Source organism: Rhamphochromis longiceps, unplaced genomic scaffold (assembly GCF_057381845.1).
Source record: "Rhamphochromis longiceps isolate RC_006_pf unplaced genomic scaffold, R_longiceps_female_GT1.1 unmapped_scaffold_4, whole genome shotgun sequence".
NCBI classification, from domain to species: domain Eukaryota; kingdom Metazoa; phylum Chordata; class Actinopteri; order Cichliformes; family Cichlidae; genus Rhamphochromis; species Rhamphochromis longiceps.
This window is the reverse complement of record NW_028187224.1, coordinates 1585956-1602841: the sequence shown is the minus strand read 5'-3', so window position 1 is coordinate 1602841 and position 16886 is coordinate 1585956. Positions and strand designations below refer to the sequence as shown.

General features: G+C 45.0%; 2 protein-coding genes across 2 annotated transcripts in view; one reads left to right on the top strand and one right to left on the bottom strand.

Moving 5' to 3' along the window:
- Positions 1-1909, top strand: part of LOC146640641 (stonustoxin subunit beta-like) — a gene marked incomplete at its 5' end in the record, with an annotated part of 11245 nt that extends 9336 nt beyond the window's left edge. The window contains one exon of the mRNA XM_085400037.1: positions 1-1909. This exon is cut by the window's left edge and continues 2219 nt beyond it.
- LOC146640636 (protein NLRC3-like) overlaps positions 1-16886 on the bottom strand; it is a 225103-nt gene that overhangs the window by 86434 nt on the left and 121783 nt on the right. The gene's annotated exons all lie outside the window — the stretch shown is intronic.

Sequence of the window (16886 nt, the reverse complement as noted above, 5' to 3'; positions counted from 1 at the left end):
TAAACAGTCCACAGGTCTCACGTCCTGCTCAGTCTGGTAGCAGATACCTCGTATTGTTCCAGATGTGCTGACATCAGCAGCAGCACAGCTGTGTGATACCATGAATCTCAGTTATTGATCCAACACACAGTAAATACAAAGATCAGGATTTCTGAGAGTAATCATTATGAGTCTGAACACATGATCACTGAATGTTAGTCTCCACAATAATAAGCTAACACAAGCAAACACAGCTTTCAGCTCTTATTTTGAAACTGGCTTATTTAGAGAGCTGTGATGTGAGCGTGCCTGGCTCTGAGGCACTTGGGTCAGCCTCTGTTGTTTAGAAGTGTTACAGACTGTGAATGACACAGACCTGTCAGTTTCCATGTTTGTCTGTAACACAGCTCAGGGGCTCCATGCTGAACGCATCCATCCAGTGTTATTGATCCAGGACTGATACCAGCATTGGGATCAATACTACAACACACAATCACATGTGTCCACGTGATGCAGTTTGAAGAGCAATCAGATGTCTCTGTATGAGGAGGCGGGGTCACAGGAGGTTCACAGAAACTCTGCAGCAGCATCATCAGCTCACATGGAAACTTTGATGATTCACTTCTGTGGTGTTTTTACAGAAACACGTCACAAAATTAGCTCCACCTGTTTTGTGAGCTTTGAGTTTCTTGTCTTCATCCTGGATTCTTGTGTTGCTGTTTTTACACACAGCAGATATTTCCTGGTTGCTTCCTTGATGACCACATGAAGCTTTCTGAAGCTTGGATTGAAAACGCTTCATTACTCAAAGCTTTCCAACACAGGCCTCTGTGCTGCCATCTGGTGGACAAACATATGAAGTGCAGCGTGAAGCTGCAAATGAAACTGCTTCAGCTACGTTTATATATAACATACTATAACCTATATAATGTGGAGATCAGGGAAATTATTTTGTTGCTACTGTTAATAATCATCATCATTACCATTGCATTAATAATATAATCTACAGCATTGATATTGCATTCAGATGTTTAAACATTTTGGTACCCAATTAGCCTTTACTACAGGTGCAGTTATAACCACTTTAAACTGTTGAGTTGAATCTATGATCTTAAATGCTTTTGAATGCTTGTTATAATCTTAAGTGTGTATGGGCTGATTCTGTTGATTCTGAGGACACTCTGTGCAAAGTCTTGACAGGAAACTGCAGGTTTGCAGAGCGTGCTTTTGCAAAAGTGAAACTAAAAGCAGAGTGTAAGTGCAGCTTATTCTGAGGAGCTGTTTGGATGATGCTATTTGAATAACCAGGTTGTTCATTATTATCTTTTATACTTTTATATTCTTTTATTAAGCTTCTAGTAGAGGTTCTTGATTAAAACATTTATTCAATATACTACATATATAGTTTTAGTAAACTGCTGACACATTTGAGAGTGGCCTCTGTTTGACTGCGAGCGTTAGTAGGTGAGAGGTGACACAGAGTGCCAAGTGAGGTCGTGACACACACAGACACACACATAGTAGATACATTCAGTTATAGGTGAGAGGTTAATCATGTTTGCTTGCAACTGCGGGCGTGCAGAAGTGGTATCTTACTGCAGAGCATGGTCTGTGGTTTTGGAGAAGCGGCAGTCAAAAGGTTGACAGGAAACATCTGCCATGAAGATAGAGATAATGTTCTTTTCAAACTGTGTTAAAAGTCATTGTGGTTTTGATTTGACGTATGTATGTATGTATCTGTGTGACGTTGAAGGGGCGTCATTAAATTCAAACCCCGATGGTATAAAATATCTGTTTATGCTTTGATTAGTCGGAGATCAGCGCTGTCTGCGTACGGCGCTGGTCCCCCCACGCCTGTGTTCATTAAAATCAATTGTTTGACCAAGCTCTTCTGGACCTGGTTGTTTGTACTCTCCTTCCTCAATATTTGAACCTTAACAATAACTATATGTATAGTGTATTATGTAGGTTTTAGAGCTGGGGGTAGAACTGCTGATGGCCTGGTTGTTATTTATGTTCCCCATGGTTCACCAGCTCTCACACAACATCAGCACCAATGATCCACGTCCTTATAAACCTCTGAATCAGGTCCTGAAGCAGTGACGTCCTGAGTGAAGACCTCACTGATCACATGACTCTGGTCACCTGGACTCAGTGTTTCTGAAGCAGTGTGCTGGGTTTTTAAAAATACGTGGCTGCTGCCTGATGTTGGGCCCACAGAGGAAGACGACTCACTCGCTCTTCTTCACTTCCTCCTTAAACATGTGGAAGGAGAGCAAAGTGCTGCCAGACTCTTATTTCTGACAGGAACAGAAGAAACCACAGCAAACTGGTCCAGTTCTTCATCTTCATCACAATCTGTTTATTTCTGATGGTGTCTTCAGTCTGAGGTTTGAAGTTTCCATGTCTGTGTGATGTGTGGTGTGAAGGCTGCTGGTTAAACTGGGACTCACTGTTTAAAGCACTGAGTGCTCATAGAGAGATGCTCCATGAGTCCCAGTACAGACTACAAACATGGTGGAAACTTAGCTTTGATATCCACACACTCTGCACGTCTGTGAGTAACTGTGATGAAGATGTGCAGAGATCTGTGTCCAAACAGGAGAACGACTGTAAAGACTCTGTGCTTCTAACAGCCTCTGTTAACATATGTGAGGCTGTTTGTTGTTGTTGCCATGGAGCTTTGCACTGTTTGGGTCAGCAGGTCATGTGATCAGGTTTGTTCTGCTGGACGATGGTTCAGTGTTAGGTTTGTTTGCATTCATCAATAAATATCTAAATAAATCAAAGACTCCATGTTTGTTCTTTCATCATGTGACCTCTGCTCATCCATCTCTGTGTGTATCAGGATACATTTGGTTCATAATACACAGAAAAATCAGAGTTATTACCTGTAATAAATGTGAAAGATTCCTGCAGTGATAACCAGGCAGGACTGAAACACATCCAAGCTGTCACCACGGTAACAGCACCGCCCATCCACAGGTGAGGGGAGGAGCAAAAAGAGGGACTTTGACCATTTTATACTAAAAACACTCAACTAATGTTTCTAATATGAAACAAATAAGCCCACATTAATGTGAGCGTTTATTAAATAATAATAATGATGATTTCCTCCTGATCTCATTTCCACAGCAGAGAAAACTGTGGTGTATATTGAGGTGGAGGGTGTGGTCTGTGGCTCAGGTGTAGCGTGTGGGTGGGGTGCACCACAGCAGCATGCTGGGACTGCTGAGGGTGGAGGAGGGAGTGATGATGACATCAGAGCTGCAGCACAGAGACCAGTGAACACACAGTCTGTTCATCTTTGCATAGATACAATATACAGCACAATATTGAATGACAGACACGCTGTGGGAGCTTCCACAGATACACTGACGTCAGCATCCAGAGTCCTCCTGCTGCTCCCCCCTCAGAGCCCCGTGATCAGCACCAACACATTCAGTTAGATGACAGAGTCCAGCTGCAGCTAGAATCAGCTCCCCTCTGTGAACAACAGCACAGCGTCAGTGTTTCACACTCAGTGAAAGGAGGAAACAGCAGAAGAACACCATGTGTGCTACGTTTCCCAGGACACACTACAAACTGCACAAATACAGAGCAGCACGTGGAAGGACCTGGAGCTGCATTTACAGAGCTGCAGACAGCGTGATGTCCTGTATGGACAGGTGGAAGGAACCAAGTCCTCAGCTGGAACACTCGTGTTTGTCCACAGACAGGAAACACAGCAGGAAACTTCCTCACAGAAGTGCAGCTCATGGATAACACACTTCCTGTCAGTCAGAATGAGGCTGCAGCCAAACACAGAAAGGTGTTTTTGTCCAGATGAGCCCAGAGAAGAAACACGAGTGTTCACAGACATCAGAAGCTCAGAGAGGTGAAACATGAGGTTGGAGTCCTCGTCAGCATCCAGAAGAGCTGCTGTGAAACCCTGAGTACTCATGACAGACTCTGATGGCACAAACACATCATGATTCAAACAGAAAGACAAACATGGAGCTCCTGATCCTCCTGCATGAGAACAAGCTGACATGAGCGCTGTGTCTGAGAGTGTCTCCCTGTCACAGTGACAATAACACAGCTGCTGCTCACAGTCATTAAACTGACCTGAGGTCAGCTGTGCTCCTTACATATGAACCATGTGACCTCACATCAGTGCTGTGGATGACTGTAGTCATAGAAGAGTAGAGCTGTAGCAGGTGGTGTGAGGAGGAGGTGGTGTATTCTAGTTAACGCAGTACTGAAACACTCCAGCAGAGGGCGCTGTTAAGTCCTTATTGTAACACAGTTACTGTGTGCAGTTAGACTTCATACATAATCTGCACTTATTTCCATCAGACATGCTGTCAGTAAATGATTGGTTTCTATTGATTCTACTTCCTGTTGACTCGTTTGATGACAGTGAAACAATCACAGCTGATTGTGTGATGATGTAAACTGTCACTGTTACATTCAGTGTGTGTGACATAATGTTAGTGCAGGCTGATAACAGCCTGGTTCTGTTAGAAACACATGAACGTGTCCATAGATCAGTGTGTGTTTAACATGAGAGCTTCAGCCCTGCTGATGTGTTAAATAAAGACATGCAGGAAAACTGATGAGACTCTGAAATAACTCTTTATATTTATAATGTAACTCTGCATCAAAAGAACAACAAAGGATCCCAGACAGGTTTCTGTGAACAAAGACCATTCTGATGTTTCTGTGTTTCTAACACTTTGACATTATTAGTAAACAGACTGCAGTGAGCAGCATTTATAAAGAGCTTCTATATAAAGATATGACAGCTGTTTGACAAGTTTATCACTCTGTGTTTGGACCTGATCAGTCCAGCTGTTTACTTGAAACATGTTCATTTACCTGTTCTGTTATATTCATGTTCTTGTCTCTGTTGAAAACACATTTTAATGTCCCTCAGATTTTTCTCCCAGATGAATAAATATAAAAATGACACAAACTGACTGCAGCTACTTTTTGTCCTTTCTGTCAAAAACCTTCATGTGACTCATGAGAGACACGTTTCAGCTGTTTGTGACAGATCAGAGGCCAACAAGTCATTTATAACACTTTCCATCATTGTTTAAAGTTCTCAGTGTTTCTGTGTTGCTGCGTATAGGATCTCCCAGCATCATCACTGTGCTGTCCAATCATTGTGTGCGAGGTTACCCTTATAGTGCGATGTGTGTTTGCACAAAGAGAAGCATGTGTGTCAAATATAAATAAGCACAGAACAGAAACAGCTGCTCGTTTCTTCTGTTTAGAGTCAAGTTAGTGTTTTGTGTCTTTGTTTGAGGCCTGATGTCGAGCAGAGGTGTGTGTAACTGCACTGCTCTGTTATATGTGTGAAGTGTGTGCTTCTCTTCAGCATCATCTTTGTCACTGCTGATTCCTTTGTGTCATCATGTGTTGAGAAGAGAGAACAGTTATAACGGAGGAGCAAAAGGAAGCCCTGAAATCTGCATCAACAAGGAAGTGTTGGCTCACCAGTGATCCCAGCAGAGCCACTGGTTTGGCTCCAGTTGTTCTAGATTCAATGATGTTGTTGCTACAGATACATGTCAGCATCTTTATTGAATTTTATATGAAGCAGAAATGGTGTCATTAGGAGAAGAAGAGGAGAACAAGTCCGGCGAGGAGGCAGCAGCTCTTAAAGATGAAACAGCAGCTCAGCCCTGAGCTCAGAGAGCTGCACATGAAAAAGCTCCTCAAGCAGATCCTGTCAGAGGTTTGTCATCAACAGGAGGAACTGTTCACATCATAGGATGAAGATGCTGTCAGCTGGATGAAGAAGGTTATTTAATGCAAACGTTCACACTGAAGTCAAATTGTTGTCGTGTTGAACAGATTCATGTACTGATCGTCTCCAGAATGTTAGAAGAGCTTCAATGAATCATTAGAAACAACTTACAGCTGCACAGCTGTGTCAAACACATCTGTGTGTCATTGTGGGATTGTTGTGTTTCTACATGTGACACACGTCTAAAACATGCACACAATCTGAACACAAACAGGGACTCATGTGTTCCCACAGCCAGATGCTGAGAGCCATTTCCTTGTAGTCCTGTGTCTACATACATGAACCATTAGATGTTATTGGAATGATTGTCAGCTCTGATAGTTTCATGTGTGTTTAGCTGGACGCTGTTTGATCCTCGACATGTTTAAAGGTGTCCAGTCCTGAGACACTGGGGCTGGAAACAGCTGTGATGTCATTGGACTGTCACACAGACAGAAGTGCATGAAGTGAGCAGCCGAGGAGCCGCTGATGTTTTGGATTCAACAGCATTTGAAAGGTCGACACAGACACATTTGCACACAGAAAGCTGAATCTGTCATATGCCACAGTGAACTCACTGTTCAGTGTTTTTCAGGAAGCTTCTTAACTGCCTCTGCTGCCAAACAAGCAGCTGATGTCCTTGAGAAGAAGCTGAAGAAGTCTTCAACAACAAATACAGGAAGTGGACTTTCAAATACTAGATTCACTTTAGACTCACAGAGAAATGACTCAACCAGCTGTGTTTGACTATATGAAAGGTCAGTGTGTGTCTGCACACAGACTGTTGTGTTGGACTGTTATTCAGTTGTCTGCTGAATGTTTTCAAATGTCTGCATCTCAGCTGTGATGAGGCTGGGGGTCATGGGAGGCCACCGTAGCAGCCTCTTCAACATCATGACATCATCATAAATGCTGCTGGACTGTCTGATGGGCTGACGGTGAAAAAGCCGTCGGGAAGGAAACAGAAGACATTTCAGAGGCTGCAGCAGATTTCTTTGATTCGGGGCCTTTTTCAGCTTTATTGGACAGAGCAGTGAAGATAAGTGACAGCAAAGCAGAGAGAAAGGGGGCGTGGCCCGGGTCAAAGCCAGGCCAGCTGCTCTCCACCTCGTGGTCACCTGCTCATCCTAGTGAGCTCCACCAGCAGCCCTTTCACACACTTTACACTGTCAAACACTGTGTGTGGACCTCAGCTAACAACAGGCTACATTTAAGTCTGGACTACATGCTTTTATATTGAGGAGATTTTTCACTGTTTTTATTCCATCAGCAGCTCAACATCATGAGCAGCTTTGACATAAAGACATCAAACTCAAGCTGACTTTAAACTACTTTTAATACAGGGGCTCAAAAACAACAACATCTTTATTATATATCAGGACACAAAGTCATTTCATCTCAAAGGGAAACAGCTTTATTTGGAATAACCAGCACTATCAACTGGTTTGGGATCTCCACCAGTTTCATGTCTTTGCAGCTTCTCCAACAAAGTTCCTGTAAAATCAGCATGTTTGTCTTTATTGGTTTGATAGTGATTGATTATTCAGTCCCAATCTGCCGTCATCGAAAGAACAAAATGATGTTTCTATGAGTCACAAAGCTCCAGATGTTGTCGGCTTCACAAAGAAAACAAAGAACTTAAACACAAAGTGTTTGGAGCCAAAATGTTCCCAAGCTGCTCTTTTTGAAATGGCAGAGGTACAGTGGTGTCTAACAGCACACTGTGGAAGGCAAACATGTTATTGTTGGATGAAACTTCATGAATCCTTTGTAGATTTGAGCTGTTGGAGCCTTTCTTTTCTCTTCAGGTGTACAGATGCTGAGGAGGCAGGTGAAGCAGGTGGAGCTGTTGTGATGCTGCAGAGGGTGTGTCTTAGTAACTCTGTGAGGCAGAACTGGATCCAACATTGTGGATGTGTTGATGTTGGAGCCATTAAGAGTCTCTGGCCACACTGTAGGATTTCCCTTTGATCCACTGTGGGGGCATTTTGGAGTCTGTCAGTGAAACTCTTCATGTTTGTGTTTGACTCCAGTTTATAGAAACAGAGAAATGTGTCATGCTTTTGTTCGGCCTCCACAAATACACACATTTGTTCATTGGTTGGACTTTTTGGAAGGAGACACATTGAAAACCATGTTAATAAGATCTTGTTGTTTCCTGTGGATCCGACACAGAGAGTGGACTTCAGACAGAAAGCGTGGAAGAGATTTTAGAGGCCGTGTGTGGCAACAGGAAGTTTCTGTGTGTTTGCTGATCTTACATGTGGAAAACAACACGTGATGTTTGTGAAGTTCTACAATGATAATTGTTCTCACAGCATTTTGAGTGGGAACAGTTCAAACTGGGAGTAGTGGGAGTTATTTACTGATTGAAACAAGCTGAATGTTTCTGTGACGATGAAGATCAGCAGCTCAGCTGATCAATGAACTGACATCTATCAGTCGTTTCATGAGATGAAGTCATCAGCAGACATTTGTTCTGACTGTGTGATGAATGTCAGAAGGTCAGGGCTCTGCTTTAGTCACTGCTTGATGATCATTGGCTCATTGTTGAATCCAGGGGCCCAGTCTGACCTCTGACCTTTGCTGCAGGTCTTCTGTGTTATCTCCACTTTCATGTCTGATCTTCTACTTGTAGTCCTGTGTCTACATATACAGTGGCTTTCAAAAGTATTCGGCCCCCTTGAACTTTCCCACATTTTGTCACATTACAGCCACAAACATGAATCAATGTTATTGGACTTCCAGGTGAAAGACCAACACAAAGTGGTGCACACGTGAGAAGTGGAACGAAAATCATACATGATTCCAAACATTTTTTACAAATAAATAACTGCAAAGTGGGGTGTGCGTAATTATTCAGCCCCCTGAGTCAATACTTTGTAGAACCACCTTTTGCTGCAGTTCCAGCTGCCAGTCTTTTAGGGTCTGTCTCTGCCAGCTTTGCACATCTACAGACTGAAATCTTTGCCCATTCTTCTTTGCAAAACAGCTCCAGCTCAGTCAGATTAGATGGACAGCGTTTGTGAACAGCAGAAATTGAAATTGAAATTGCAGTGAAGTCAGCTAGAAACTTACAGTGACGTGGACATCATGCAAAGACTGCCAGACTCTGTAATACTGCAAATGATCAGTGACTCAGGTTAACACTAAACTTTAAACGGCACCTCTGTGTCTCTGTGTGCTGAACATCTAGGATTGAGTCAGGCTGCATCAGCTGAAGCTGTTATTTGTATATATCAGTATTTTTTTATTCAGGTGTGGGGAAAATACGTAAGACTGCAGTGAAGCGATGCACCAGATGAATCCCTGGCCAAAGGTATCGTACTCAAATCAGACTACTGATCCAGCCACATCAGCCTTTTGTGAGGTCTGTTTAAAGTAGACTAAAAGTGAACTGCAGGTTCCTGAGAGGTGGACTGTGAGCACAGAAACACATGTTCATACATACAGCTGCAGCAAACTTACATTAATTTTAAATAGATTTGTTACTCTGATGTCTGTCTCTGTGTTAGTCCTCTGACAGACTGGTGACCTGTCCAGGTGTGCTCTACCTACTACTGGGACAGGTTCCAGCCTCTGTAATAGAAATGTTCTGTTATTCTCATTTAAAGTGTTTAAGTGCTTATGCATATGCTTAGTTGTGACACTGTTATAGACTGTTCAGTGAAAGTTGCTAAAACTAGATGAACTTACTTCAGCAGTTTGAGAAAACAACTCCCTTTACAGGTGCTGATAAGGCCAAGGGCACAAAACAGCACAACCATTGATGCGTTAGGTTTCATAGCGAGACACGTGAAGTGTGGTACGATCAGTTTGTAACTTCCTCCCTCTTCCTTGGAAGGCGTAAAGGAGGAGGAGCACGACTTCTGTGGCAGCGCTGACATGACTGAACTGTGATGTTTGATGTGTGTTGGCGCAGTAATAAATAGCTTGATCACAGCTCTTTCTGTGTTGCAGACTTTATTTAAAAAATTCCACGAAACCCCCCCCCCCCCCCCCCCCCCCCCCCCCCCACTGTGAACCTGAATTGAATATTCAGAAGACATTTGTTTAAATAGTTCTACAAATCTGAGCTGTTGGTGTGTCCTTGGATTGTGTGGTAATAATATTAGAGCCTGCAATCTTTCTTACTGGATCTCTACTATGAGTCATGTTACCTGAGATTAGTTCTATGTTTACCTGTCAGCCTGGACGAATGTGCTGTGTGAAGAATGTAAATGACATCAGATCTGAACTGCTTACATCTAAGGAGCCTGTTCATATTTAATTGTAATATGAACCAATGATTTTCTGATTGATTGCTGATATATACAGTGGGGCAAAAAAGTATTTAGTCAGCCACCGATTGTCATCATTTTAGGTGGGGGAACTTGCACAGAGTCAGTAATTTGCACCAGAGGTACACGTCAACTGTGAGAGACAGAATGTGAAAAAAAAAAAAATCCATGAATCCACATGGTAGGATTTGTAAAGAATTTATTCGTAAATCAGGGTGGAAAATAAGTATTTGGTCAATAACAAAAATACAACTCAATACTTTGTAACATAACCTTTGTTGGCAATAACAGAGGTCAAACGTTTACTATAGGTCTTTACCAGGTTTGCACACACAGTAGCTGGTATTTTGGCCCATTCCTCCATGTAGATCTTCTCGAGAGCAGTGATGTTTTGGGGCTGTTGCCGAGCAACACGGACTTTCAACTCCCGCCACAGATTTTCTATGGGGTTGAGGTCTGGAGACTGGCTAGGCCACTCCAGGACTTTCAAATGCTTCTTACGGAGCCACTCCTTTGTTGCCCGGGCGGTGTGTTTTGGATCATTGTCATGTTGGAAGACCCAGCCTCGTTTCATCTTCAAAGTTCTCACTGATGGAAGGAGGTTTTGGCTCAAAATCTCACGATACATGGCCCCATTCATTCTGTCCTTAACACGGATCAGTCGTCCTGTCCCCTTGGCAGAAAAACAGCCCCATAGCATGATGTTTCCACCCCCATGCTTCACAGTAGGTATGGTGTTCTTGGGATGCAACTCAGTATTCTTCGTCCTCCAAACACGACGAGTTGAGTTTATACCAAAAAGTTCTACTTTGGTTTCATCTGACCACATGACATTCTCCCAATCCTCTGCTGTATCATCCATGTGCTCTCTGGCAAACTTCAGACGGGCCTGGACATGCACTGGCTTCAGCCCCAGATCGTGGGAGATTATCAGTGGTCTTGTATGTCTTCCATTTTCTGATGATTGCTCCCACAGTTGATTTCTTCACACCAAGCTGCTTGCCTATTGTAGATTCACTCTTCCCAGTCTGGTGCAGGTCTACAATACTTTTCCTGGTGTCCTTCGAGAGCTCTTTGGTCTTGGCCATGGCGGAGTTTGGAGTCTGACTGTTTGAGGCTGTGGACAGGTGTCTTTTATACAGATGATGAGTTCAAACAGGTGCCATTTATACAGGTAACGAGTGGGGGACAGAAAAGCTTCTTACAGAAGACGTTACAGGTCTGTGAGAGCCAGAGATTTTCCATGTTTGAGGTGACCAAATACTTATTTTCCACCCTGATTTACGGATAAATTCTTTACAAATCCTACCATGTGGATTCATGGATTTTTTTTCACATTCTGTCTCTCACAGTTGAAGTGTACCTCTGGTGCAAATTACTGACCTCTGTCATCATTTTAAGTGGGGGAACTTGCACAATCGGTGGCTGACTAAATACTTTTTTGCCCCACTGTGTATATATATATATATATATATATATATATATATATATATATATATATATATATATATATATATATAAACACCCAGCACGCCCCTGCGGGCAGTTTATCCTTCAAGCTCGGGTCCTCTACCAGAGGCCTGGGAGCTTGAGGGTCCTGCGCAGTATCTTAGCTGTTCCCAGGACTGCGCTCTTCTGGACAGAGATCTCCAATGTTATTCCCGGGATCTGCTGGAGCCACTCGCCTAGCTTGGGAGTCACCGCACCTAGTGCTCCGATTACCACGGGGACCACCGTTACCTTCACCCTCCACATCCTCTCGAGCTCTTCTCTGAGCCCTTGGTATTTCTCCAGCTTCTCGTGTTCCTTCTTCCTGATATTGCTGTCATTCGGAACCGCTACATCGATCACTACAGCCGTCTTCTTCTGTTTGTCTACCACCACTATGTCCGGTTGGTTAGCCACCACCATTTTGTCCGTCTGTATCTGGAAGTCCCACAGGATCTTAGCTCGGTCATTCTCCACCACCCTTGGGGGCATCTCCCATTTTGACCTCGGGACTTCCAGGTTATACTCGGCACAGATGTTCCTGTACACTATGCCGGCCACTTGGTTATGGCGTTCCATGTATGCCTTGCCTGCTAGCATCTTGCACCCTGCTGTTATGTGCTGGATTGTCTCTGGGGCATCTTTACACAGCCTGCACCTGGGGTCTTGCCTGGTGTGATAGACCCCAGCCTCTATGGATCTTGTGCTCAGAGCTTGTTCTTGTGCTGCCATGATTAGTGCCTCTGTGCTGTCTTTCAGTCCAGCTTTGTCCAGCCACTGGTAGGATTTCTGGATATCAGCCACCTCCTCTATCTGCCGGTGGTACATACCGTGCAGGGGCCTGTCCTTCCATGATGGTTCCTCGTCTCCCTCCTCTTTCTTGGGTTTCTGCTGCCTGAGGTATTCACTGAGCACTCGGTCAGTTGGGGCCATCTTCCCAATGTATTCTTGGATGTTCGTTGTCTCATCCTGGACTGTGGTGCTGACACTCACCAGTCCCCGGCCCCCTTCCTTCCGCTTAGCGTACAGCCTCAGGGTGCTGGACTTGGGGTGAAACCCTCCATGCATGGTAAGGAGCTTTCTTGTCTTTATGTCAGTGGCTTCTATCTCCTCCTTTGGCCAGCCTATTACCCCAGCAGGGTACCTGATCACGGGTAGGGCGTACGTGTTGATGGCCCGGATCTTGTTCTTACCATTCAGCTGACTCCTCAGGACTTGCCTGACCCTCTGCAGGTACTTGGTGGTTGCAGCTTTTCTAGCGGCCTCTTCATGGTTCCCATTCGCCTGCGGGATCCCCATGTACTTGTAACTGTCCTCTATGTCTGCAATGTTGCCTTCTGGTAGTTCAATCCCCTCAGTTCTGACTACCTTCCCTCTCTTTGTTACCATCCGGCTACACTTCTCCAGTCCGAACGACATTCCAATGTCATTGCTGTATAGCCTGGTAGTGTGGATCAGTGAATCGATGTCTCATTCACTCTTGGCATACAGCTTGATGTCATCCATGCACAGGAGGTGGCTGACAACTGCTCCGTTCCGTAGTCGGTATCCGTAGCCAGTCTTGTTAATGATCTCACTGAGGGGGTTCAGGCCTATGCAGAACAGCAGTGGGGACAGAGCATCTCCTTGGTAGATCCCGCACTTGATGGTGACTTGTGCTATGGGCTTGGAGTTGGCCTCTAGTGTTGTACGCCACATCCCCATTGAGTTCCTGATGAAGGCTCTTAGGGTCCCATTGATCTTGTACAATTCTAGGCATTCCAGTATCCAGCTGTGGGGCATTGAGTCATAGGCCTTCTTGTAATCAATCCAGGCAGTGCACAGGTTGGTCAGTCTGGTCTTTCAGTCTCGGCTGACTGTTCTGTCTACCAGTAGCTGGTGTTTTGCGCCTCTGGTATTCTTGCCAATTCCTTTCTGTGTCCCGCTCATGTATTGACCCATGTGCCTGTTCATCTTAGCCGATATGATGCCTGACAGGAGCTTCCATGTAGTACTGAGGCAGGTTATTGGTCGGTAGTTGGAGGGGACCGGTCCCTTCTTGGGGTCCTTGGGGATCAGGACCGTCCGACCTTTGGTTAGCCATTCCGGGTGTCTCTCGTTAACTAGCAGCTGGTTCATTTGTGCTGCCAGACGCTCGTGGAGTGCAGTCAGCTTCTTCAGCCAGTAGGCGTGAACCATGTCGGGCCCTGGTGCTGTCCAACTCTTCATACTGGAGACCCTTTCTTGGATATCTGCCACTGTGATGGTTACTGGACCCTGTTCAGGGAGGTCGCTGTGGTCTGCCCTCAGATCCTCTAGCCACTGAGCATTGCCGTTATGGGTTGCATCCTTCTCCCATATGCTCTTCCAGTATTGCTCCGTCTCCAGCCTTGGTGGTGCTGTTCTCTTATTGTTCCCTTGCCACTGAGAGTACACCTTTGCTGGTTCTGTGGAGAACAGCTGGTTTATTCTCCTGCCTTCTATCTCTCTGGTGTACCTCCTCAAGCGGCTGGCCAAGGCTGTGAGTCTTTGCTTGGCAGTTTCCAAGGTCTCAGGTATGGACAGCTTGCTGTATTTCTTAGGCACCTTATTTGTCTTACCTTTCTGCAACTCCGTTAGTTGGCTAACCTCCCTCCGTGCTACTTTGATCTTGCCCTCTAGCCTCCTTCTCCATGGAGGGTACTGCCCCTTGTCGCTGTTCAACTTGTAGCCAAGCATCTCACTGATGCCGTATTGTAGATCAGCTTGTTAGTGTCGGTAATCGTGGTTGTAGGTATTGCCCGTAGTGCTGCATTAACATCATCTAGCAGACCTTCTGAGGGTACTTCACGTAATCTTGGTAACCGGCTACGGGGGATCCAGGTTTCAAGCTTGGCCATGATCCTATTTTTCAGGTCAGTTCCTCTCGCACTCAACAATCCTTCTCCTATCGCACTTGGGGCTATGTACCCAATCTCGGGTGGGGGTGATGATATCGCCCCCCTGACCTGGCGTCCTGACTCCTCCTTGCCGTAGCATTTGTGTTGTACCTCGTCAATCTCTAGCTGTGAGAGCAGTCCCTTCTTTCGAATGTTGGAACACTGAGCTACTAGTTGTTTCGCCGTCATTGTGGATGTTGGGTATCGAAGAATCCATAGGTCCCTCATCCTATTCATGTAGCCCCTTCCGCCGGGGTTACTTGCATAGTAGCATTCCAACAACGCCCTGTTTTCGTCTCTTGCCCACCGATGCCTTCCAGTTCCAGTAGCCCACTTTTCGTCAGGGTGCCCTGGTTCCTCAACACCTGATGCGGACCTTGTTGATCCGGGCGACGTCCGAGCCGGCATGCCTTCATATTTATCTGTCTCGCTCATGTCTGCGGTAGGCTTGCTTAGCATAGGGGGTCTAGCCTTAGGACCCTTACTGGATACAGACGCCCCAGGCAGGAATCGAACTTGCGATCCTCTGTTCCAAAGGCGTGTAGTCTAACCACTACGCTATCTGGATAGCGTAGTGGTTAGTGAATATATATATATATATATATATATATATCTGTTGAGCCTTTAAAACCAAGTTAATGCTGAAAGTACAAACATCACTAATGTCACATAACTTTGCCGACATGTGGCCAACAGCAATGTTTTAATGTTCTTCGTTATTAAACATTCGCACATAAATATGTGACATCATATTCAGTACTTACTTTTGACAGTTCACACTTATTTATCACACCGTATTTTGCGACACAATTATCCACACCCACCGCCGCGCTATGAATTGTGGGATATATGGGACCACGAAGCGTGCACCGGACCAGGCTTGATATTTGGGGAAATCTTCGGCGCATTTGGAGAATGCATTTGAAGTACACTTCGAATTGGGACAGCCGTCGTCGCGTGGCGGTGACGTAATCACACTTAAAATGCGTACTTCAAGCGTGCAGACCCTGATTTGGGACAAAGCCAAAGAGAAGCTGTCTTCTCTGAAGATGATCTGCCTGGACTCGTGATGACACCAGAAGGTGAAGCACACACGATGCATTCACTGACACACTTTGAGTTTGAGAGAACTGCACACAGATTCACTGTTTTGGAAACTAGAAAAATTTTCTTGTCATGAACTGGCTGTGTATGCAAGCAGGATAGGACCCAAATGCAGACTCATAGGTGGGATGTTAACTTCATAAAACACAGCTTTATTTGGTGAATGGAAAAAGTAACACTAAACTAAACTCACAGAGAAACACACAAAGAATAACACAGCCTTTAGAAACAAGGATGAACACAACAGACAGAAGCAAACAGAGGGCTTCAATACACAACACAATGATGAGGGAACAGACAACACACAGGGAAAACAGCTGAGGCCAATTAGACACAACGAGACCAGGGAAACAAGATGAAACACACTGAACGAGAATGCAAGACTTTCACAATAAAACAGGAAACAAAGAAACACAATACTGACAAGTGAGCTTGACAGGGGAGTGGAGGAAAGGCAAACGAGAGGGAGTGAGGGAACATGTCTGCCATCTATCGTGATGAGAAATGTGCGATCGTTGGCAAATAAAATCAACGAGCTCTCAGCACTGGTACGGAGTCAGAGGGAATACCGAGAGTGTAGCCTGATGTGTTTCACCGAATCATGGATCCACCAGGACATTCCCGATGAGAATGCTTCTGTGGAAGGCTTCCACACTGTTCGGGCGGACAGGGACAGCATCGCTAGTGGTAAGCGGAAAGGAGGTGGGCTTGCTGTTTTAGTTAACAAGCGGTGGTGTAACCCTGCCAACATAACAATAAAAGAAAGGATTTGTTGCCCGGACACTGAACTGTGTGCTGTTGGACTCAGGCCGTATTATTTACCCAGGGAATTCTCTCACGTCATCTTGGTGGCTGTTTATGTTCCTCCCTCTGCTAACCCCACAGCTGCATGTGACACTATCCACTCTGCCATAGCTCGGTTACAGACTCAGCACCCGAGTGCCTTTATTGTGATCTCGGGTGACTTCAACCATGTATCACTGGACAATACACTAACAACATTCAAACAATGTGTGGACTGTCCCACCAGGGGAGAGAAAATTTTAGACTTACTCTAAGCTAACGTCAAGGATGCATACAGCTCCTCCTCCCTCCCCCCACTTGGTAGGTCAGATCATAACCTGATTCACCTCACCCCCCGCTATGTGCCAATTGTGAGGAGGGAACCTGTGACCACCAGGACTGTTAGGAGGTGGTCAGAGGAGGCAATAGCAGAACTACAGGGCTGTTTCGAGGTGACCGACTGGGAAACACTCTGTGAGCCTCACGCCGAGGACATCAATGGGCTTTCTGAGTGTATCACAGACTACATAACTTTCCATTGTTCCAGCTCAGACTGTTCATTGTTACCCAAATAACAAG